General features: G+C 43.4%; 18 non-coding genes and 2 pseudogenes across 18 annotated transcripts; 18 read left to right on the forward strand and 2 right to left on the reverse strand.

Annotated features, from left to right (window-relative positions):
• Positions 1-5,077: 5,077 nt before the first annotated feature.
• On the forward strand, positions 5,078-5,186 carry LOC147263759 (5S ribosomal RNA; annotated as a pseudogene).
• Positions 5,187-5,496: 310 nt separating this feature from the next.
• LOC147263760 (5S ribosomal RNA) lies at positions 5,497-5,615 on the forward strand. The gene has a single exon (XR_015115173.1). It is a non-coding gene; the product is annotated as a 5S ribosomal RNA (ribosomal RNA).
• A 309-nt stretch (positions 5,616-5,924) lies between these two features.
• LOC147263761 (5S ribosomal RNA) lies at positions 5,925-6,043 on the forward strand. The gene has a single exon (XR_015115416.1). It is a non-coding gene; the product is annotated as a 5S ribosomal RNA (ribosomal RNA).
• A 310-nt stretch (positions 6,044-6,353) lies between these two features.
• Positions 6,354-6,472, forward strand: LOC147263762 (5S ribosomal RNA). Its single transcript, XR_015114932.1, has one exon. It is a non-coding gene; the product is annotated as a 5S ribosomal RNA (ribosomal RNA).
• Positions 6,473-6,781: 309 nt separating this feature from the next.
• On the forward strand, positions 6,782-6,900 carry LOC147263763 (5S ribosomal RNA). The gene has a single exon (XR_015113164.1). It is a non-coding gene; the product is annotated as a 5S ribosomal RNA (ribosomal RNA).
• A 309-nt stretch (positions 6,901-7,209) lies between these two features.
• Positions 7,210-7,328, forward strand: LOC147263764 (5S ribosomal RNA). Its single transcript, XR_015114871.1, has one exon. It is a non-coding gene; the product is annotated as a 5S ribosomal RNA (ribosomal RNA).
• Positions 7,329-7,637: 309 nt separating this feature from the next.
• On the forward strand, positions 7,638-7,756 carry LOC147263765 (5S ribosomal RNA). Its single transcript, XR_015115497.1, has one exon. It is a non-coding gene; the product is annotated as a 5S ribosomal RNA (ribosomal RNA).
• A 309-nt stretch (positions 7,757-8,065) lies between these two features.
• On the forward strand, positions 8,066-8,184 carry LOC147263766 (5S ribosomal RNA). Its single transcript, XR_015114263.1, has one exon. It is a non-coding gene; the product is annotated as a 5S ribosomal RNA (ribosomal RNA).
• Positions 8,185-8,493: 309 nt separating this feature from the next.
• On the forward strand, positions 8,494-8,612 carry LOC147263767 (5S ribosomal RNA). Its single transcript, XR_015113591.1, has one exon. It is a non-coding gene; the product is annotated as a 5S ribosomal RNA (ribosomal RNA).
• A 310-nt stretch (positions 8,613-8,922) lies between these two features.
• Positions 8,923-9,041, forward strand: LOC147263768 (5S ribosomal RNA). The gene has a single exon (XR_015115229.1). It is a non-coding gene; the product is annotated as a 5S ribosomal RNA (ribosomal RNA).
• A 310-nt stretch (positions 9,042-9,351) lies between these two features.
• On the forward strand, positions 9,352-9,470 carry LOC147263769 (5S ribosomal RNA). Its single transcript, XR_015115514.1, has one exon. It is a non-coding gene; the product is annotated as a 5S ribosomal RNA (ribosomal RNA).
• A 310-nt stretch (positions 9,471-9,780) lies between these two features.
• On the forward strand, positions 9,781-9,899 carry LOC147263770 (5S ribosomal RNA). The gene has a single exon (XR_015113772.1). It is a non-coding gene; the product is annotated as a 5S ribosomal RNA (ribosomal RNA).
• Positions 9,900-10,208: 309 nt separating this feature from the next.
• Positions 10,209-10,327, forward strand: LOC147263771 (5S ribosomal RNA). Its single transcript, XR_015114873.1, has one exon. It is a non-coding gene; the product is annotated as a 5S ribosomal RNA (ribosomal RNA).
• A 308-nt stretch (positions 10,328-10,635) lies between these two features.
• On the forward strand, positions 10,636-10,754 carry LOC147263772 (5S ribosomal RNA). The gene has a single exon (XR_015114264.1). It is a non-coding gene; the product is annotated as a 5S ribosomal RNA (ribosomal RNA).
• Positions 10,755-11,063: 309 nt separating this feature from the next.
• On the forward strand, positions 11,064-11,182 carry LOC147263773 (5S ribosomal RNA). The gene has a single exon (XR_015114265.1). It is a non-coding gene; the product is annotated as a 5S ribosomal RNA (ribosomal RNA).
• Positions 11,183-11,491: 309 nt separating this feature from the next.
• LOC147263774 (5S ribosomal RNA) lies at positions 11,492-11,610 on the forward strand. The gene has a single exon (XR_015113592.1). It is a non-coding gene; the product is annotated as a 5S ribosomal RNA (ribosomal RNA).
• A 310-nt stretch (positions 11,611-11,920) lies between these two features.
• Positions 11,921-12,039, forward strand: LOC147263775 (5S ribosomal RNA). The gene has a single exon (XR_015113773.1). It is a non-coding gene; the product is annotated as a 5S ribosomal RNA (ribosomal RNA).
• A 309-nt stretch (positions 12,040-12,348) lies between these two features.
• LOC147263776 (5S ribosomal RNA) lies at positions 12,349-12,467 on the forward strand (annotated as a pseudogene).
• Positions 12,468-19,590: 7,123 nt separating this feature from the next.
• On the reverse strand, positions 19,591-19,663 carry trnak-uuu (transfer RNA lysine (anticodon UUU)). The gene has a single exon. It is a non-coding gene; the product is annotated as a tRNA-Lys (tRNA).
• Positions 19,664-19,906: 243 nt separating this feature from the next.
• trnaf-gaa (transfer RNA phenylalanine (anticodon GAA)) lies at positions 19,907-19,979 on the reverse strand. Its single transcript has one exon. It is a non-coding gene; the product is annotated as a tRNA-Phe (tRNA).
• Positions 19,980-22,368: the final 2,389 nt, after the last annotated feature.

The following is a 22,368-nucleotide window of genomic DNA, read 5'->3' on the forward strand; positions in this document are numbered from 1 at the left end:
GCCAGAGCCTTGGTTTACGCCATCCATCTCAATCTCAGTCATTTGGTGACTAGCGATTGCATTTATTGTAGACACTGGCGCAAAGTCTGTAGGCCAGTGGAGGCTAAGTGAAGTTTCCAGTTTGTGTGGCGACACACACGAGTGGGGGGTGCACTTATTAAAATATAATAGTGACCAAAGCCGGACAACGCCACCTTGGGAATTTCGCCCAAGGAAATAGTTAACGTACTGACCAAAACGCACTCACAGGTTCATTTACTAATTGGCAGGAGACGTGGTTCCATGACAAAAATATTTTATTGTAAACAGGCCAGCAGATTAAAAAGAGAACAAGAATGAATCTAAACAAGTCTGGAGCTTACCAGTGGGGGTGAGGGATCCCAAGGCAGAAGACACCCTGATCAATTGGGACATCACATTTAAAAACACATGATTAAAGCAAAACAGGGGTGCACAGCACACAAGAGGAAAAGCGACGCCAGGACCGTGAGCTCCCAGTACCTGAAACGAAATGACAAGAATTATAATTTAACACCAAAACTAAAAAAAAAAAAAAAACACAAACCAGAACCAAACTCAAACCACAATTTAAAAATTAATTCGAGAAACAAGATTTAATTATTAAAAACAAATTAGCAAGGAAAAATAATACAACCCAAAATAACCAGAAACGAGTTCATTTCTCCATTGCTAGACCAGGGAGCTAACGGATAGCCGTCCAGCAGCTTGCTACACCCTGAAGCCCAAGCAGAGGAATGGGAAACAATGCAGATCCAAACCTTCAGAGCACCATGAAGTACAGTTCAGTGGCGCCACACGGTGGACATCAGGATCTGGCAGACCCTGGTTAAACAAGGTGAATTACTGCAACAACCTCCAGTTCAACACACAGCGGATTCCAATTCATTAACACAGAAGCAGAGCACTCCAGTGAACACAGTAAACAGTGAACAAACAAACAAGCAAAACATGTGTAGATGGCCAGTAGGTCGCAGAACAGGCTAGTAGCAGAGCGGGCTAATAGAGCAGGAGCCTGTAACAAAGCAGGGTAGTCTGTAGCCAAACAGCCAGAGCAAAGCAGGGTAGTCTGTAGCAAAACAGCAGCCAGAGCAAAGCAGGGTAGTCTGTAGCAAAACAGCAGCCAGAGCAAAGCAGGGTAGTCTGTAGCAAACAGCAGCCAGAGCAAAGCAGGAGCATCTAGCAAAGCAGGATAGTCTGGCAAGACAGCGCCCGGTAGCAAAGCAGCAGCTAGTTCTTCCTCAGTGTCACGGCTCACCAGCTGTGCCAATCAGGTGTAGATCGCACGCATGCAGAGCAAAGGGTTTCACAGCTAGTATGCTGTGGCAAACAGCCTCTGCACGTCAGATCGGCGGGGGGGGGGGGGGGGGGGGGTGTTTCCCCACTAGCGGCGATTAAGGGACCGTGTCCCAAAAGCCGGACGCCTACAATTAAACACGTGAATATGAAAAACGTCACCAACCAGTCTCACTGCTAGGATGGGACCTCTCATCCTGCCACATTTGCATTGATAATTACACTCGGTGCACATCATGCTAGCCAGATTTAGCAGCTAGCCAAAATGTTGAAAATGCTTGCAAATTAGTCCAAAAAACACAGAGAGTTGACTTTACTTTTTACATCTCGAGCCTCCACAAATTAATGTGTGCGACATCTGTATTTTGCCTGTGAATTCATGAAGCTTTCTGATAGTCTGAACCATTTTACAGTACACACAATATACGTGTCACACAACAGTTAAGTCGGTTCATATTAAGATGAGTGCACACTGACTGTGTTTACATGCAATTACGTTCCTCCATCTTGTGCTAGGCTACTGCTCTGGCATGAGTCTGTCTGATGGCATGATTACAGTGTACTTAAGGCCATAGATCAGGAGCTGTGGTTGTATTTGTTTAAAAAAGAGTGGTTTTAGCATCGTTCAAGTGCCTGCTCATTTGTGTTGATTTTTCTTTGTCTCTGATATTGCCTACAGATGCAGGAGCCTATCTTCCAGCTGCCCTGATCCTAGTAAGTACTTGCCTGTCCATCACATTTCACAGTTAATCAGTTATTTTTTCAGACCTCAAACATTGAAATAGACAACTATGTTATCTGGTCAAAGAAGCTGTTTTTTTCTTCTTCTTCTTCTCTTCTCTTTTCTCCCTGTTTTTTTGGATCTCCAACACTATATCTACATGTATATATTTGATGGCTTATAATGTCTCATTCATCTGAGTGAGTTCCAACACTCCTTTTTTAGGCGCTTCATTGGAATAAATCCTGAGAGTGTCTGCATGTTTTCCCTGTGCTGGTTCTCTCCAGGTACTCCAGCTTCCTTCCACAGTCCAAAGACATGCAAATGGAAATGCAACTCTAAATTGACCGTAGGTATGGCTGTGAGTGTGAATGGTTGTCTGTCAATATTTGTTGGCTGCGGTGGACTGCGATGGACCACTGACCTGTCCAAGGTAATGTCCCCTCTGGGATAGGCTCCAGCCCCACCCTGTGACACTTAACAGGATAAGCGGAAAAATGGATGGATGGATGGATGGATGGACGGATGGATGGATGGATGGATGGATGGATAGATGGGTGGGTGATCACTCACAGGACTGTGAGTCTCTCACTCTGACCGCTTCATGCTATGGGACTTACACTGACGTAACCTGATTAGCTCAGTCAGTCGAGCATGAGACTCTTAGTCTCAGGGTTGTTGGTTCAAGCCCCATGTTGGGTGTTGATCTTAAACACCACTGCTTGTCCTCTCAGTTTTGAAAGCTTTGTTTGTAAATTGTCAGAAAAATCAGTGAATAAACAATACAAACTTAGGCTTTGTCAGAAATTCCATGCTTCCAAACTAACCAATATGAAAAAAACAAAAGGTGAGACTTTTTCATGCATTCGAAAAATTTGTATGCGCTTCATTGTATCCGCTTTCTATACTTCCATGCATCCCAGCTTATTTCTGTTAAGGGTTGCAGGGGGAGGCTGGAGCCTTTCCCAGTGGCTTTCAGGTGAGAGGCAGGTTTCACCCTGGACAGGTAGCCAGTCCATTGCAGACAGAATACCCACACAGGCACGGAGAGAACATGCACACACCACACAGAAAGAACCTGTGCTCGAGCCAGGACTTGAACTTGCTTTGAGGCGACACTGTTAACAACGGTACCACCGTGCCACCCATTGACTGTAACACATTGTAAACAATATACACTCTTGTTATCATACAACACGTAGCCCTGTACAAAAATCAAATAAATTACATCGCATAAAAAGCAGAAAGAGATGTGTTAAAAAGTTCAAAAATAAATAGAGTTCATGATCTTTAAAATTGGTTATAATGTGAGCAGGTTAAAAGCATAAATATAATATGTAACATTTAAAAAGTAAAACTATTTACAGTTAAAAAATAAATTCATATAAAGGTCTTTAAGTTCTCTGAGTCTGTAAAAGATCAGTGATCTGAGAATAAGGAGAGGGGAAGAAGCCGTGTTTATATGTAACCTCAATTGTTACCTGTCAATCATTTCATTCCTGTCTTATCTTTGGGTGTATTAAGACCGCAAAAGCCAATGAGAGGAAAGTTACTGTGTAAGGGGTGGGACTAGTGGCGCAGGTTTGTGAGGTGAGTAGTTAGCGCGCATGGGGAGAGAAACAGAGGCAATGATCAGAGAGTTAAGAGGGGAGGCATCGTTTGTGTGGAGAGCATTTAAGTTTATTTTGGACGTCGACGACTGGTGGTCCTGATATAAACTTCTGTGTGACCTTCGAGAGGTGAATATTTATGCCTGTATTTGCGCTTTATCTAACTGTTATAGTGAAAAGAGACTGGATGTGTACATGGTTAGCGACGTGCTAGCTAGGGATAGCATTCCGTGCTAATGTGCCTGCAGATCGTAGCTTTAGCGTTGTAATATTTTTGGAGCGAAAGTAAAGGTAATGCGAATTCGACACGAGATAATGTTTGATAATTGTGGCTAAATCAAGATAATATGCTTGAAGGAGACGGACATTGGAGAGAGAGAGACGGGTTTCCATCCGATGGCTCTGCTGTTCTGCTGTGCCCTGTCCTGCTGTGTTTTCTTCTTCGTGACTTTCGCTGTCCCGCCATTGCGTGTGAGTGTTTGGATTGTGACTTCCACCGCCATTGCCATTACCATTCAGACTCTCATCCTCCATTCCCGTTCTCCCCCTTCTAATAAAACCCTGGATTTTTGAGGACTAACATACACATGCACTTGCTTTTATTGTGTGCTCAGCTGCGAGTGAAGCGGCCATTACAGTTGTGAAGCCCCGACCGCACACGAGCTTCAATAAACAGGCCTGAAACAGGTAAAAATTAAATTTAAGGTGTTTCATATGAATGTGTGTGTGCCCACAGGTAAAATATTGAGTTTTAGTTGTTGTAAATTAAAGAATACCGGTTTAGAAGGTAACTTAAGGATTCTGAAAGGGATTAAATATGATGTATATTTTAAAAAAACAAAAGGGTTATCTTTTGTGGAGGAAACTTTTTTTCCTTACAATTGAGGTGTAAAGGATGACTTGAGGGTATTTTATGTGAAACTATCCAACTAAAAAAGATTTTTATTTTCAGTGAAACGAAAGTTCAGAACCAAGAAAGACACTGTTTGTTTTGTTTTGAAAATCCTCTTACTCATTGTTAATAATTTAGTTCATTGTATTTTTATAATACTAGAATATATTCAATTTTTATTTCATCCATCTCTGTGAACAAGTACATGTGAAGGATTAATTTGCAATTCTTTTAACTTCAGCTTGAGGAAAGGGCAGCTTTGAGTCTTTGGGGACCAGCATGAGCGAGCTTCCCTCACGCACTTCTTCTTGAAGCGCCTTTCCGCAGCTTTGAAATTGAATGTCATGCAGTGGTTAATTTGAAGAAGACAGATGGCAGATGCAGTACTTTTCTCTAGATGACATCAACATTCTTTTCTTTATATTGACAGGACACCTATTTGACGTGTGAAAAGTCCCTGAGGCTGTTGCGCATCACGTTTTTTCTGAGGTTGTAAAGTGAGTGAAATGGACATAGAGCCCATGTATGTCAGAGTCAAGGGCTTACGGCCTTACCACTCTGAACACGCCGGATCTCGGCTGCTAAGCAGGGTCGGGCCTGGTTAGTACTTGGATGGGAGACCGCCTGGGAATACCAGGTGCTGTAAGGTTTTTTGTTTCATTGTGAGGAAAGGGCAGCTTTGAGTCTTTGGGGACCAGCATGAGCGAGCTTCCCTCACACAACTTTTCTTGAAGCGCCCTCCACAGCTTTCGAATGGAATGTCATGCAGTGGTTAATTTGAAGAAGACAGATGGCAGATGCAGTAGTTCTCTCTCGATGACATTAACATTCTTTTCGTTGTATTGACAGGACACCTATTTGGCGTGTGAAAAAACCCTGAGGCTGTTGCGCATCACTTTTTTTCTGAGGTTGTAAAGTGTGTGAAATGGATATAGAGCCCATATGTGTCACAGTCAAGGGCTTACGGCCATACCACTCTGAACACGCCCGATCTCGTCTGATCTCGGAAGCTGAGCAGGGTTGGGCCTGGTTAGTACTTGGATGGAAGACCGCCTGGGAATACGAGGTGCTGTAAGCTTTTTTTTTTCTTTGTGAGGAAAGGGCAGCTTTGAGTCTTTGGGGACCAGCATGAGCGAGCTTCCTTCACACACCTTTTCTTGAAGCGCCCTCTGCAGCTTTGGAATGGAATTTCATGCAGTGGTTAATTTGAAGAAGACAGATGGCAGATGCAGTACTTTTCTCTCAATGACATCAACATTCTTTTCTTTTATTGACAGGACACCGATTTGGCGTGTGAAAAGACCCTGAGGCTGTTGGGCATCACTTTTTTTCTGAGGTTGTAAAGTGTGTGAAATGGATATAGAGCCCATGTGTGTAAGAGTAAAGGGCTTACGGCCATACCACTCTGAACACGCCCGATCTCGTCTGATCTCGGAAGCTAAGCAGGGTTGGGCCTGGTTAGTACTTGGATGGGAGACCGCCTGGGAATACCAGGTGCTGTAAGCTTTTTTGTTTCATTGTGAGGAAAGGGCAGCTTTGAGTGTTTGGGGACCAGCATGAGCGAGCTTCCCTCACACACCTTTTCTTGAAGCGCCCTCCACAGCTTTCGAATGGAATGTCATGCAGTGTGTAATTTGAAGTAGACAGATTGCAGATGCAGTACTTTTCTCTGGATGACATCAACATTCTTTTCTTTGTATTGACAGGACAACTATTTGGTGTGTAAAAAGACCGTGAGGCTGTTGCACATCACATTTTTTTTGAGGTTGTAAAGTGAGTGAAATGGATATAGAGCCCATGTGTGTGAGAGTCAAGGGCTTACGGCCGTACCACTCTGAACACGCCCGATCTCGTCTGATCTCGGAAGCTTAGCAGGGTCGGGCCTGGTTAGTACTTGGATGGAAGACCGCCTGGGAATACCAGGTGCTGTAAGCTATTTTGTTTCTTTGTGAGGAAAGGGCAGCTTTGAGTCTTTGGGGACCAGCATGAGCGAGCTTCCCTCACACACCTTTTCTTGAAGCGCCCTCTGCAGCTTTGGAATGGAATTTCATGCAGTGGTTAATTTGAAGAAGACAGATGGCAGATGCAGTACTTTTCTCTCGATGACATCAACATTCTTTTCTTTTATTGACAGGACACCGATTTGGCGTGTGAAAAGACCCTGAGGCTGTTGGGCATCACTTTTTTTCTGAGGTTGTAAAGTGTGTGAAATGGATATAGAGCCCATGTTTGTAAGAGTAAAGGGCTTACGGCCATACCACTCTGAACACGCCCGATCTCGTCTGATCTCGGAAGCTAAGCAGGGTCGGGCCTGGTTACTACTTGGATGGGAGACCGCCTGGGAATACCAGGTGCTGTAAGCTTTTTTGTTTCATTGTGAGGAAAGGGCAGCTTTGAGTGTTTGTGGACCAGCATGAGCGAGCTTCCCTCACACACCTTTTCTTGAAGCGCCCTCTGCAGCTTTGGAATGGAATTTCATGCAGTGGTTAATTTGAAGAAGACAGATGGCAGATGCAGTACTTTTGTCTCGATGACATCAACATTCTTTTCTTTTATTGACAGGACACGTATTTGGCGTGTGAAAAGACCCTGAGGCTTTTGCGCATCACTTTTTTTCTGAGGTTGTAAAGTGTGTGAAATGGATATAGAGCCCATGTGTGTCAGAGTCAAGGGCTTACGGCCATACCACTCTGAACACGCCCGATCTCTTCTGATCTCGGAAGCTAAACAGGGTCGGGACTGGTTAGTACTTGGATGGAAGACCGCCTGGGAATACCAGATGCTGTAAGCTTTTTTGTTTCTTTGTGAGGAAAGGGCCGCTTTGAGTCTTTGGGGACCAGCATGAGCGAGCTTCCCTCACACACCTTTTCTTGAAGCGCCCTCCGCAGCTTTGTAATGGAATGTCATGCTTTGGTTAATTTGAAGAAGACAGATGGCAGATGCAGTACTTTTCTCTCGATGACATCAACATTCTTTTCTTTTATTGACAGGACACGTATTTGGCGTGTGAAAAGACCCTGAGGCTTTTGCGCATCACTTTTTTTCTGAGGTTGTAAAGTGTGTGAAATGGATATAGAGCCCATGTGTGTCAGAGTCAAGGGCTTACGGCCATACCACTCTGAACACGCCCGATCTCTTCTGATCTCGGAAGCTAAGCAGGGTCGGGCCTGGTTAGTACTTGGATGGGAGACCGCCTGGGAATACCAGGTGCTGTAAGCTTTTTTGTTTCATTGTGAGGAAAGGGCCGCTTTGAGTCTTTGGGGACCAGCATGAGCGAGCTTCCCTCACACACCTTTTCTTGAAGCGCCCTCCACAGCTTTCGAATGGAATGTCATGCAGTGTGTAATTTGAAGTAGACAGATTGCAGATGCAGTACTTTTCTCTAGATGACATCAACATTCTTTTCTTTGTATTGACAGGAACACTATTTGGTGTGTAAAAAGACCGTGAGGCTGTTGCACATCACATTTTTTTGAGGTTGTAAAGTGAGTGAAATGGATATAGAGCCCATGTGTGTAAGAGTCAAGGGCTTACGGCCATACCACTCTGAACACGCCCGATCTCGTCTGATCTCGGAAGCTTAGCAGGGTCGGGCCTGTTTAGTACTTGGATGGGAGACCGCCTGGGAATACCAGGTGCTGTAAGCTTTTTTGTTTCATTGTGAGGACAGGGCCGCTTTGAGTCTTTGGGGACCAGCATGAGCGAGCTTCCCTCACACACCTTTTCTTGAAGCGCCCTCCGCAGCTTTGGAATGGAATGTCATGCAGTGGTTAATTTGAAGAAAACAGATGGCAGATGCAGTACTTTTCTCTCGATGACATCAACATTCTTTTCTTTTATTGACAGGACACGTATTTGGCGTGTGAAAAGACCCTGAGGCTGTTGCGCGTCACTTTTTTTCTGAGGTTGTAAAGTGTGTGAAATGGATATAGAGCCCATGTGTGTCAGAGTCAAGGGCTTACGGCCATACCACTCTGAACACGCCCGATCTCGTCTGATCTCGGAAGCTAAGCAGGGTCAGGCCTGTTTAGTACTTGGATGGGAGACCGCCTGGGAATACCAGGTGCTGTAAGCTTTTTTGTTTCATTGTGAGGAAAGGGCAGCTTTGAGTGTTTGGGGACCAGCATGAGCGAGCTTCCCTCACACACCTTTTCTTGAAGCGCCCTCCACAGCTTTCGAATGGAATGTCATGCAGTGTGTAATTTGAAGTAGACAGATTGCAGATGCAGTACTTTTCTCGAGATGACATCAACATTCTTTTCTTTGTATTGACAGGACAACTATTTGGTGTGTAAAAAGACCGTGAGGCTGTTGCACATCACATTTTTTTTGAGGTTGTAAAGTGAGTGAAATGGATATAGAGCCCATGTGTGTGAGAGTCAAGGGCTTACGGCCATACCACTCTGAACACGCCCGATCTCGTCTGATCTCGGAAGCTTAGCAGGGTCGGGCCTGGTTAGTACTTGGATGGAAGACCGCCTGGGAATACCAGGTCCTGTAAGCTTTTTTGTTTCATTGTGAGGAAAGGGGCGCTTTGAGACTTTGGGGACCAGCATGAGCGAGCTTCCCTCACACACCTTTTCTTGAAGCGCCCTCTGCAGCTTTGGAATGGAATTTCATGCAGTGTGTAATTTGAAGTAGACAGATTGCAGATGCAGTACTTTTCTCGAGATGACATCAACATTCTTTTCTTTGTATTGACAGGACAACTATTTGGTGTGTAAAAAGACCGTGAGGCTGTTGCACATCACATTTTTTTTGAGGTTGTAAAGTGAGTGAAATGGATATAGAGCCCATGTGTGTGAGAGTCAAGGGCTTACAGCCATACCACTCTGAACACGCCCGATCTCGTCTGATCTCGGAAGCTAAACAGGGTCGGGCCTGGTTAGTACTTGGATGGGAGACCGCCTGGGAATACCAGGTGCTGTAAGCTTTTTTGTTTCATTGTGAGGAAAGGGCAGCTTTGAGTGTTTGGGGACCAGCATGAGCGAGCTTCCCTCACACACCTTTTCTTGAAGCGCCCTCCACAGCTTTCGAATGGAATGTCATGCAGTGTGTAATTTGAAGTAGACAGATTGCAGATGCAGTACTTTTCTCTAGATGACATCAACATTCTTTTCTTTGTATTGACAGGACAACTATTTGGTGTGTAAAAAGACCGTGAGGCTGTTGCACATCACATTTTTTTTGAGGTTGTAAAGTGAGTGAAATGGATATAGAGCCCATGTGTGTGAGAGTCAAGGGCTTACGGCCATACCACTCTGAACACGCCCGATCTCGTCTGATCTCGGAAGCTTAGCAGGGTCGGGCCTGGTTAGTACTTGGATGGAAGACCGCCTGGGAATACCAGGTGCTGTAAGCTTTTTTGTTTCATTGTGAGGAAAGGGCCGCTTTGAGTCTTTGGGGACCAGCATGAGCGAGCTTCCCTCACACACCTTTTCTTGAAGCGCCCTCTGCAGCTTTGGAATGGAATTTCATGCAGTGGTTAATTTGAAGAAGACAGATGGCAGATGCAGTACTTTTGTCTCGATGACATCAACATTCTTTTCTTTTATTGACAGGACACGTATTTGGCGTGTGAAAAGACCCTGAGGCTTTTGCGCATCACTTTTTTTCTGAGGTTGTAAAGTGTGTGAAATGGATATAGAGCCCATGTGTGTCAGAGTCAAGGGCTTACGGCCATACCACTCTGAACACGCCCGATCTCTTCTGATCTCGGAAGCTAAACAGGGTCGGGACTGGTTAGTACTTGGATGGAAGACCGCCTGGGAATACCAGATGCTGTAAGCTTTTTTGTTTCTTTGTGAGGAAAGGGCCGCTTTGAGTCTTTGGGGACCAGCATGAGCGAGCTTCCCTCACACACCTTTTCTTGAAGCGCCCTCCGCAGCTTTGTAATGGAATGTCATGCTTTGGTTAATTTGAAGAAGACAGATGGCAGATGCAGTACTTTTCTCTCGATGACATCAACATTCTTTTCTTTTATTGACAGGACACGTATTTGGCGTGTGAAAAGACCCTGAGGCTTTTGCGCATCACATTTTTTTGAGGTTGTAAAGTGAGTGAAATGGATATAGAGCCCATGTGTGTAAGAGTCAAGGGCTTACGGCCATACCACTCTGAACACGCCCGATCTCGTCTGATCTCGGAAGCTTAGCAGGGTCGGGCCTGTTTAGTACTTGGATGGGAGACCGCCTGGGAATACCAGGTGCTGTAAGCTTTTTTGTTTCATTGTGAGGACAGGGCCGCTTTGAGTCTTTGGGGACCAGCATGAGCGAGCTTCCCTCACACACCTTTTCTTGAAGCGCCCTCCGCAGCTTTGTAATGGAATGTCATGCTTTGGTTAATTTGAAGTAGACAGATTGCCGATGCAGTACTTTTCTCTAGATGACATCAACATTCTTTTCTTTGTATTGACAGGAACACTATTTGGTGTGTAAAAAGACCGTGAGGCTGTTGCACATCACATTTTTTTGAGGTTGTAAAGTGAGTGAAATGGATATAGAGCCCATGTGTGTAAGAGTCAAGGGCTTACGGCCATACCACTCTGAACACGCCCGATCTCGTCTGATCTCGGAAGCTTAGCAGGGTCGGGCCTGTTTAGTACTTGGATGGGAGACCGCCTGGGAATACCAGGTGCTGTAAGCTTTTTTGTTTCATTGTGAGGAAAGGGCCGCTTTGAGTCTTTGGGGACCAGCATGAGCGAGCTTCCCTCACACACCTTTTCTTGAAGCGCCCTCCGCAGCTTTGGAATGGAATGTCATGCAGTGGTTAATTTGAAGAAAACAGATGGCAGATGCAGTACTTTTCTCTCGATGACATCAACATTCTTTTCTTTTATTGACAGGACACGTATTTGGCGTGTGAAAAGACCCTGAGGCTGTTGCGCGTCACTTTTTTTCTGAGGTTGTAAAGTGTGTGAAATGGATATAGAGCCCATGTGTGTCAGAGTCAAGGGCTTACGGCCATACCACTCTGAACACGCCCGATCTCGTCTGATCTCGGAAGCTAAGCAGGGTCAGGCCTGTTTAGTACTTGGATGGGAGACCGCCTGGGAATACCAGGTGCTGTAAGCTTTTTTGTTTCATTGTGAGGAAAGGGCAGCTTTGAGTGTTTGGGGACCAGCATGAGCGAGCTTCCCTCACACACCTTTTCTTGAAGCGCCCTCCACAGCTTTCGAATGGAATGTCATGCAGTGGTTAATTTGAAGAAGACAGATGGCAGATGCAGTACTTTTCTCGAGATGACATCAACATTCTTTTCTTTGTATTGACAGGACAACTATTTGGTGTGTAAAAAGACTGTGAGGCTGTTGCACATCACATTTTTTTTGAGGTTGTAAAGTGAGTGAAATGGATATAGAGCCCATGTGTGTGAGAGTCAAGGGCTTACGGCCATACCACTCTGAACACGCCCGATCTCGTCTGATCTCGGAAGCTTAGCAGGGTCGGGCCTGGTTAGTACTTGGATGGAAGACCGCCTGGGAATACCAGGTGCTGTAAGCTTTTTTGTTTCATTGTGAGGAAAGGGCCGCTTTGAGTCTTTGGGGACCAGCATGAGCGAGCTTCCCTCACACACCTTTTCTTGAAGCGCCCTCTGCAGCTTTGGAATGGAATGTCATGCAGTGGTTAATTTGAAGAAGACAGATGGCAGATGCAGTACTTTCGTCTCGATGACATCAACATTCTTTTCTTTTATTGACAGGACACCGATTTGGCGTGTGAAAAGACCCTGTGGCTTTTGCGCATCACTTTTTTTCTGAGGTTGTAAAGTGTGTGAAATGGATATAGAGCCCATGTGTGTGAGCGTCAAGGGCTTACGGCCATACCACTCTGAACACGCCCGATCTCGTCTGATCTTGGAAGCTAAGCAGGGTCGGGACTGGTTAGTACTTGGATGGAAGACCGCCTATGAATACCAGATGCTGTAAGCTTTTTTGTTTCTTTGTGAGGAAAGGGCCGCTTTGAGTCTTTGGGGACCAGCATGAGCGAGCTTCCCTCACACACCTTTTCTTGAAGCGCCCTCTGCAGCTTTGGAATGGAATGTCATGCAGTGGTTAATTTGAAGAAGACAGATGGCAGGTGCAGTACTTTTCTCTCGATGACATCAACATTCTTTTCTTTTATTGACAGGACACGTATTTGGCGTGTGAAAAGACCCTGAGGCTGTTGCGCATCACTTTTTTTCTGAGGTTGTAAAGTGTGTGAAATGGATATAGAGCCCATGTGTGTCAGAGTCAAGGGCTTACGGCCATACCACTCTGAACACGCATGCGCCAATCAGACGGTACGCTGACAGCACGACACACGGAGGTCGCGGACTCCGCTTTTCCCATTTCTTTCGTTTTTTTCAGCCTTTTTCATTGTTCTTCCTTATTTTCCGTGCATTTTTGGTTCGTTTTTAGAGTGAACATTTTTTCCCCCCGACAGTTTTTATACTGATCGGGGGAGGTCAATTTGATTTTTTTTTTTCCTAATGGAAAACTTTCGGACGGACCAAATGGATTTGAACTCTGCAAACGGATTTCAGATTACGAGCATGGAAAACGGACTTGACATAAACGCACAAACAGGTGAAGAAAATGAAAAATGGTTGCTTGTTAAAAGAAACAATCAGAAACGAAACATGAAGAAGTCGGAAGGAAAACTGCCGGAGGGAAATGCGAGAGCGGCTTCCGCAGCGACAGCGGGGGAAAGACGGCGAGCAGCGGCTGATTCAGAGGAGATGAGCGCTGGAGCCGGTCCACAGGCAACGAGAGCTGGTGGCCTGAAGAACAGAGCTGAAGACGTGGTTCCGAGAAGACCTGGGCAGCGAGGAGCTACTGGAGAGGCGACGGAGAGTGAGAGAGAATTGGCGGCGGAAAGAGATGCGGCGTCTGGTGGGGAAAGGCAGCTGCAGCAGCGACATGGAGCGGCGAAATCTGCGGGTGGCGACCACAAGTATGACAGAGAACTGACGGTCAGTGTCGAGGTAACTGGGCAGGATGAAGTCCCAGTTCTCGAATTAATGAGATGCATAAGAGCACTGTGTGGAGGTTTAATAGCCTGTAGGGCGACAGGGCCGCAGAAATATGAAATTACCATGTCACACATCAAAGGGAAAGAGAGAATCCTAGATGGTTTCAAAATTGGGGACAACACAGTGCATGTCAAAGATCTGTGTAATGATGAACTCATGGTTTCTTTTTTAAGCTTACCAGCTTACATCAGAGATGAGGAAATTTTACAAAAGCTAGAAGGGTGGGGAGTCTCAGCTGCATCAACTATAAGGAGGAGGATGTGGCCGGGTACGCAAATTGCTGATGGGACGCGGTTTCTCAAAGTAAAGTTTACAGATAAAGTCCAATCTCTGCCTTATTCAGCACGGTTTGACACAGCAATGGGACCGGAATATTTCAGGGTCATACATGATAGGCAGGCTAGGGTGTGTAGGATGTGCCTCCAGCCGGGGCACATCCTAAGGGACTGTCCTGAGTTCTCCTGCCATAAGTGTGGTGTCCAGGGGCATTATGCAAGGGAGTGCAACAGGAAACCTAATAAGATACAGAAATGTGAGGTGTGTTGGAACAAAATTGATGAATGTAATTGTAATTATAGTGATGAGGATATTGTGGTGGAATCTGGATCTGAGGAGCTGTACAGTGAGATGGAAGGTTTAAGTGAGGGAGGAACGGAGGATGAGGAGGAAGATGACGAGGTGGGTAGTGGCGCCGCCAAGCAGGCTGCTGGTGAGGGTTACGCCCCTCAGAGAACCCAGAGCCCTCCTAAAGTGGTGCAGAGCCCAGGCACAAGGCTTGGTTCAAGTCTGAATGACATGAGCACTGACTCAGGCCCACAGCAGAGAGGAAAGGATGGAGGAGGAAACGGGTCCGAAAAGGAGCCGGAGCCTTCTCAACTCCTGGAATCAATGGAGGTGGGGGATACCCCAAGAGAATTGCAGCCGGCGGCAGCCACATCCACCAGGGTACCTACCTTAAATGTGCCCTCCACCTTCCCTCCTCAGAGTAGATCAAACAGTGACTCGGAAATGGACTTTGCCACAATAAAAAATATTCGGAAAAAGCACACCTCAATAAAAGATGCTGCGATGAAGAAAAAACAGAAGAAAGAAGGAGGGAGAGGTAAAAAATCTTGAGGGAAAATTGGCTGTTTAAAGGTTTTTTTGGTCTGACCATGTTTCTGCTGCACTCCCTTAATGTCAATGGACTCCGCACTTATGGCAGGATGACCGCCATTTTACTTAAAAGCAAGTGTGACATTCTCTGCTTACAGGAGACAAGGTGGGAAGGGGATAGCGTGGTGGCAGCAAGCAAAATGTGGGAAGGAGATGTCTTTTTTAGCAACGGCACAAGTAAATCTTGTGGCGTAGCTATTTTAGTAAAAAAGACTATAAGTACCAATAGCAAGTTAATATATCATGACAAGAAAGGTAGAATACTTATTATAGATGTTTGCATAAACAATAGAACATACAGAATTGTTAACATATATGCCAGTAACTGTGAAAAGGAAAGGAAAATGTTTCTAAATAGTATAAGCAGATGGATAGATCATAGAACCATAATAATAGGAGATTTCAATATCGCATTAACTAAGGATGATATATCAATTAACAATGTATACAAGAATGACACAAGCAGAACTGAGCTATATAATTTAATGAATATTCACAATTTGACAGATGTATGGAGAATTCACAACCCATTCAAGAAAGAGTACTCCAGAAGACAGGTTGTGCAGGGAAAAATGAAACAAGCCAGAATAGATTTATGTCTAGCGGCCCCTGAAGCAACAAAACAGATCAATAAAATACAATATAATTATAACGCATGGAGTGATCACGCAACAATTGAGTGTTACTTGGGTGCTGCAGGAGGTTTCAGGGGGGGAGGTACCTGGTGCTTCAACTCCAGCCTCCTGGCAGATTCAACTTACGTTAAAAAAATCACAAAACTGCTTGATTATGCAAAAATTGAAATGAAAATAGAAAATAATTTTATAGAAAAGTGGGAAATTCTAAAGCAAAGAATTAAAAGAAGTAGTATAAATTATAGTAAAGAGAAAAAGTGGAGAGAGGAGCTGGAAGAAAATCGACTAAGAAAATTAATCAATCATGAAATAGCATTATTTGATAAAGAACCTAACAGAAACACAGAAAACTATGAATTATATAAAGCAAAACTAGGAAACATAGAAAAAATAAAATGCAGAGGTGCAATGATAAGAAGCAGAGTTAAAAATTTAGTAGAAGGAGAAAAATGCACCGCATATTTTTTGGGGCTCGAAAAGCAAAAACAAAACAAAACTATAATAGAAAAAATCAACGATATAACTGGAAAAGAATATGACGATCAAGAAAATATACTAAGAGTAACTACAGAGTTTTATAAAGAATTATTTGATAATGGATATAGCAATAGCGAAGAGGTAGACAAGTTGTTATCAAATATCCAAACTAGTATTTCAGTGGAGGATAAGGAATGGTCTGATGCACAAATTACTATTAATGAGATAAAGACGGCAATAGATAGCTTAAATAAAAACAAAAGTCCAGGGGTAGATGGTTTAACAGCAGAATTTTATATTTGTTTCAAAGAGCAGATAGCTCCCCTGTTGCTGTCATTGTACCACTCAATGGAACGGGAACAGAGAACATCCAATACATTCACTGCAGGAATAATTTCACTTATCTACAAAAATAAAGGTTCAAAACAGGATATAACAAACTATAGACCAATAAGTTTACTCAATACAGATTACAAGATACTGACCAAAACACTGGCAAACAGGCTTAAACTTACAATAGGAACCATTATTGGTAATACACAGGCATACGGCATACCAGATAGAGACATCATAGATACGATCCTTACAATAAAGGATACCGTCAGGACAATGGCAGCACAGGGGGGGTATCTGCTCGGAATTGATTTGGAGAAAGCATTCGACAGAGTAGAACATCTTTTCTTATATAAAACTTTAAAAAGATTTGGATACGGTGAAGGCTTTATTAGATGGATTAAATTATTATACGATAACGCATACAGTCAAATAAAGATAAATGGACAACTAACAGAAAAGATCAAATTAAAAAGATCGGTAAGGCAAGGATGCCCGCTTTCAGCTCTTTTATACAGTATTGTTGCTGAGCCACTAGCTTTAAGTATAATGAATGATAAGAATATTATAGGTATAAAAACATATAGAGACAAAGTCGTTAAAATAGCACAATTTGCGGATGATATCAATATAATGTTTAAAAATGAAGAAAATTTAAATTATATTATAAAACATCTAGAAAGATATGAAAAAGCATCAGGAGCTAAGGTTAACAGAAATAAGTCAGAAATGATGGAATTCGGTAAAAATAGTTTAAAAAATAATTGGGGTTTTAGCACTAAAGAATACAGGAAAATACTGGGTGTATACATTGGTAAAAATGAAGGGGAAGCCAGGGACTTAGGGTGGAGAGAACTTGTAAAAAAGGTAGAAAATACACTTAATTTATGGAGAAGTAGGGGTTTAAGCCTGAGAGGAAAGGTAATTGTCATCAATGCCTTAATACTGTCAAAAATTAATCATGTTTTGGGGGCCTGTGAGCTACCGCAGTGGGCACTAAATTCGCTCAATGAAGCGATCTCCTCCTTCCTTTGGAGGGGAAAGGGAAATTCGATCGCTCATCGGGTGATAATTGCTAATAAAAGGGAGGGGGGATTAGGACTAATTGACATCAGTGCAAAAAAAGATGCACTCAGGGCCAAATTAGTTAGAAATTTTCTCGATTCGAACAGGCAGTACCCCTGGGAGGACACAATGGCGGGCTACCTGGCTGAGTACGGGGAGGGGGAGAAACTCCCTCTTTATCACCTCCTTCCTGGGAAAAGCCAAATTCCTGCCCCACCTCAGGCCTAAGTGCAGTCAGAAAAGTCACGTGCTGCAGTTACCTTTTCTCGAAAGCACCTTTTTCACACACAATGGTAGGACACTTAAATGCAGGGCACTTCAGCAACATAATATAACAAGGGTCGGTCAAGTGGTGGGGGAAAGGGGTCTGTTCAGTCTCAGGAAAGTCACAACCCAACTCAAAAAAACAGGGACACTGTGCAGAAAGGATTACCTAAATGGACTAGGTAACAAAATCAACAGAAACATAACCTCACTGTGGAGAAACTTAATCATCACGGACAAATCGAGAGCAGACCCCGAACTCCCACCGCTTGAGCTTGTCACACAGTACACAGGGAAAGAGCTGTCACAGGTGAAAACAAAGGACTGGTACACCATAGGGATTAACTCAATTAAACGCACTCCAAAAGCAGAAAAACACTGGGCACAATTATTCAAGGGAATACCGATAGGAAAAATCTGGCAAAACCTTAACATACCTTACATGGACAGCAATACTTTCAAGCTAGAATTCAATATCAGACACAGGAGAATTTTCACAGGAATCAAATTACACCAGATTAATAAGGAAAACTACAGTAGGACATGCCAAATCTGCAATAAAGAACCGGAAGACCAGGAGCATCTATTCATCAACTGCAAGGAATCGGATAAATTCAGGAATTTCATCAGGATGCTACTGCAAGAGCACTGCAATTTCAGTTTGACAGATGAAACACTATGGACATGGACTCTTCTCTTTGGTACAACACTGAAACAAAAGGATCAGAACAGGACTCTCATAAATACCATACTCACTTTTGCAAAAAAATCAATATGGACAACTAGAAACTACGCTCTCTATGAAAAGAAGAAAATAAACATATTTGGGGTTTTTTACACAACACTCTTGACGCACCTACAAATCTTACATGACATGGACAAGGATATTTTTGAAAACACTTTCTGCAGGAAAAACACATTTTTCAACATAGCAAATGGCAAAATTGAAATCAACAAGATTGACAATGGTATGTTTTCTCTTCAAATTCCCATCTAAGTAGTCTTTTTTTTATCAAGCAAAGTATTTTTCAAATTTAATAAAGGGGTGAGCAAATTGGGTGGTTTATGTTTGGGTATGTTTAACATTTCATTTTGATAAAATTTCATTAAAAAAAAAAAATTTGTGTGTGTGACACTTCACGACAGGAATTTGTTCTTTTTAGTCCCATGAGTTTTTTTTTTCTCTCTTTAATTTTTATTTATTTTTTTGGAATGACCTGCATTGCTCCAGTGGCTGTAGGCCCATAGTGTTGGTTTATTTGTCTAAATTTAACTTAATTAAAAAAAAAAAAAAAAAACCTCTGATGGTGTTTTCATCAAGTTCGAGGTGTATCAAGGGTGGGGTTTTTTTTGGGTAAGATTTCTTTCCTGAAGGAATTTATTTTTTATATAATTGTTAAATTTTGTCATGTAAATAAGAATGTACAGTTGGTAAAAATGTATGCTGTATTTTTGATAATAAAAGACAAAAAAAAAAAAACACGCCCGATCTCATCTGATCTCGGAAGCTAAGCAGGGTCGGGCCTGGTTAGTACTTGGATGGGAGACCGCCTGGGAATACCAGGTGCTGTAAGCTTTTTAGTTTCTTTGTGAGGAAAGGGCAGCTTTGAGTCTTTGGGGACCAGCATGAGCGAGCTTCCCTCACACACCTTTTCTTGAAGTGCCCTCCGCAGCTTTGGAATGGAATGTCATGCAGTGGTTAATTTGAAGTAGACAGATGGCAGATGCAGTACTTTTCTCTGGATGACATCAACATTCTTTTCTTTTATTGACAGGACACCTATTTGGCTTGCTGATGGAGAATATTTGGGTGTAGATTCATTGAAGCAGTTTGGTACTGGACCTGCTCTACCTGTAAAGTGTCATGAGATAAGTTTTGTTTTGATTTGGTGCAATACAAATAAAATTAACTTGACCAGTGTTATTTGTGGTCTTTTGTTAATTGCATGCCACATGAAATTATTATTAGTCACTTTTATCTCACATTTGACCTGCAGCTACAGTCTCGCAGTGGCAAGACAAGAACACTTCTACTTCTGATGATAACAGTTTGTTCAACAATGAACTTCATCCAGTACCATGGTGTCAAACACTGGAACACCAGCATAGCACCTGAACAGGGACTTGAACCCTGGACCCTCAGATTAAAAGTCTGATGCTCTACCATCTGAGCTACTCAGGCTCTTCTTTCAGCATTTAGACAGGAAAAGAAATGCCTGTGAAGGTCAAACTGCTGCTTTCTTGACTTGTTCAATACTCCATGTTTAAGTCCACCATGCTTTTGATTGGCTCTGATTCTCTGTGGCAAAATCCAACAAGAGGCTCCAAAAATGTCTTGAATGTTATTAGAATGCACAGGACAAGATGTTAGTTTCCTTCATGTCTGCAGTTCCTCCACTGGAAAGTAAAGTCAATGCTGTTCCTCTGCTGAAACCTGGGATCGGACCAGGGACCTTTAGATCTTCAGTCTAACGCTCTCCCAACTGAGCTGTTTCAGCTCTGAGTGAGGGCCCTGCTTCTCTCATTTTATAATCTCTTCCACTCTCACTAGAACTTAGAGAGGATTTGAGCTTCTGAAGTCATGACACATTGAACAGTTCTACAGGACCATTTTTGATGAATGTCTGAATCACACAAGCCTTTTTTGTTTGTCTTCTTCCCAGTTGCCTCAACATTGTGTGAGCCAATAATTCCACATCTGTACCAGACACACCTCTGGTTGGTGGGTTTTCTGGATCTTTCTGTTCTAACAGTGTCTTTTATCTTAAATATGCCACTTTCACATGAAAACATCAATAACAGGACAATATCAAAACTATTATTGCTGCTGTTGCGGTTGTTGGTTGTCTGTCTGTCTTCCATCCCCCTGTCTTTCTCTCTGCTTGTCTTTCACCCTCATCTTGTTCCCATCTTTTTGTCATTCTCTCCCTCCTTTCTCTCTGTCTTTTTTCTTTTCTTCTCTATATTTGTCTTCTGCTGCTCCAGGATCAGCTCCTATCACTCAATGTTCCAGAACCATTATGAAGCCTGATCATGAATGTTAGCCCAGCTCTTGGAACAGGCCTGCTGCCACCACAACTAAGATCCTGCAGGTCACTAGAAACTCCAATGTCCAGCTGACAAGTGGACTTTCCTCTGATCTGTGGTGGTGCTGAGTTTAGCAAACATCTCCAACAAGAAGATGAAGGAGGCCATCAACTCCTCCAAGCTCAACATCTATACTGGCTTTACTGGGAGATCAGGAGGTCAAAGCAGATCTTCACCCTCCACCTCAGATGGTTTCTACTCACAGAGATGAGGGACCAGTTCAAACCAGCTACCTGGAGCTCCCTTAAGCCATTGTCCCCATCAGCTAACATCTGGATCTGGACCTGCACCGGTGCTGATTTGTGTCTTGAGTCCCCAGAGTTTGTTGAACCAGAGAAGCTTCAACTGGTGACGGTTGTACAACCAAGCGTGAAGGTGAGCCTGCATTGTCTGATCTGGAGCTAACAGGGGAATTAGCAAGTGCTCTGACTGTTCTAGAGTTGCTGCTGAGTTGAATTTGAATTTATTTGTTGAAATGTTCCAGTTTCTTTGGGGTCAGGGAAGATTGGTGTGGATCTAAAGGTCCCTGGTTGGATCCCAGGACATTGTTTTGGCTCATTTGAACATTTTCAAACCCTCGTTGCTCAGATTTTACATGAATTTGATCATGACTTTTGGACAAATGTTCTGTTTATTAATTCAATAATCACTTCAGTTATGAATTTAGTGAGTCACCCAGACAGTCAGTAGGGACACACACACACGCACACACACACACACACACACACACACACACACACACACACACACACACACAGCCTGTCTGTGGTATAAAATGGTCTGTCACGTTCTCTCACGTTGGAAGATTTCTCTGACTCCATTGTGAATAAAGAGATTCTTCATCTGACACCTGAGTCTTGATCCACTGATTCCTCTGATCCACCTCTTTCTGCTCCAACAAGGCTGACATGGATCAGGTGGGTCCATGTCATCCAATCAGTAGGTTTCTCTTCTCAATTAATTTTCTTCATCCCAGTTTAGATTGATTCTTCTCAGCCTCATGAAGGAGCATCTGATCAGGTGTTTGACTGCTTGTTGGTTGTAATTCCATAGATTTTAATCTCAGATGTTATAGAATTAATAAGAACATCTTAAAGACCTTTGTCCAACACTTGAAACTCACCTGTCTGTGGAGGCCCAACTGGCCTTTGGTAGTGAGGTGGTGGATGCATGTGTATGAAATGAGGCTCGTGTTGCTGTGAGGAGCCACTAGAGGGAGACACCTGTCGTTCCTCCCAGCTGACAATGAGGCTTCACAGCTGCATTTGAAGCTGTCCTTTATGAGTCACAACTGTCTTGAGCTCAGGAGCCAAACTCACCGAAAAAATATGCAAGTGGCTCTGGACAAAAGCGTCTGCTCAATGAAATTGTAGGATTGTAGAATTCTATAAATGTATAATATAAGTGTAGAAATGCTCTCTATCACCACCCCCAACGTCTGTGCCAGGGTCTCTGGCCAGTGGTCAATGGCTCCTATCACCTGCCCAGGATGGATCAAGCTTGCTTGTCTTTGTAATTCTGCACTTATTAGAGACCTGGAAACAAAGGAATGCTGAAAAAGAGAAAATAGGACCTCACACAAATGGGCTTGTGACACAATTTTAAAGAGTTGTGTCAATGTGAATCTTTTACAAATGTGTGTGTGAATGTGGTTGTTGTGGCCGAGTGGTGAAGGCGATGGACTAGAAATCCATTGGGGTCTCCCTGCTCAGGTTGGAGTCCTGCCAACAACGTTAAAGTGTTGATGTTCTGGAGGAGACAACATCTGATCTTTGTTAGATCCACGAGTCAAAGGTTTTC

Source organism: Aulostomus chinensis, chromosome 4 (assembly GCF_037954235.1).
Source record: "Aulostomus chinensis isolate RoL2024-O1b breed Wild chromosome 4, RoL_Achi_v1.0, whole genome shotgun sequence".
In the NCBI taxonomy this organism is placed as follows: domain Eukaryota; kingdom Metazoa; phylum Chordata; class Actinopteri; order Syngnathiformes; family Aulostomidae; genus Aulostomus; species Aulostomus chinensis.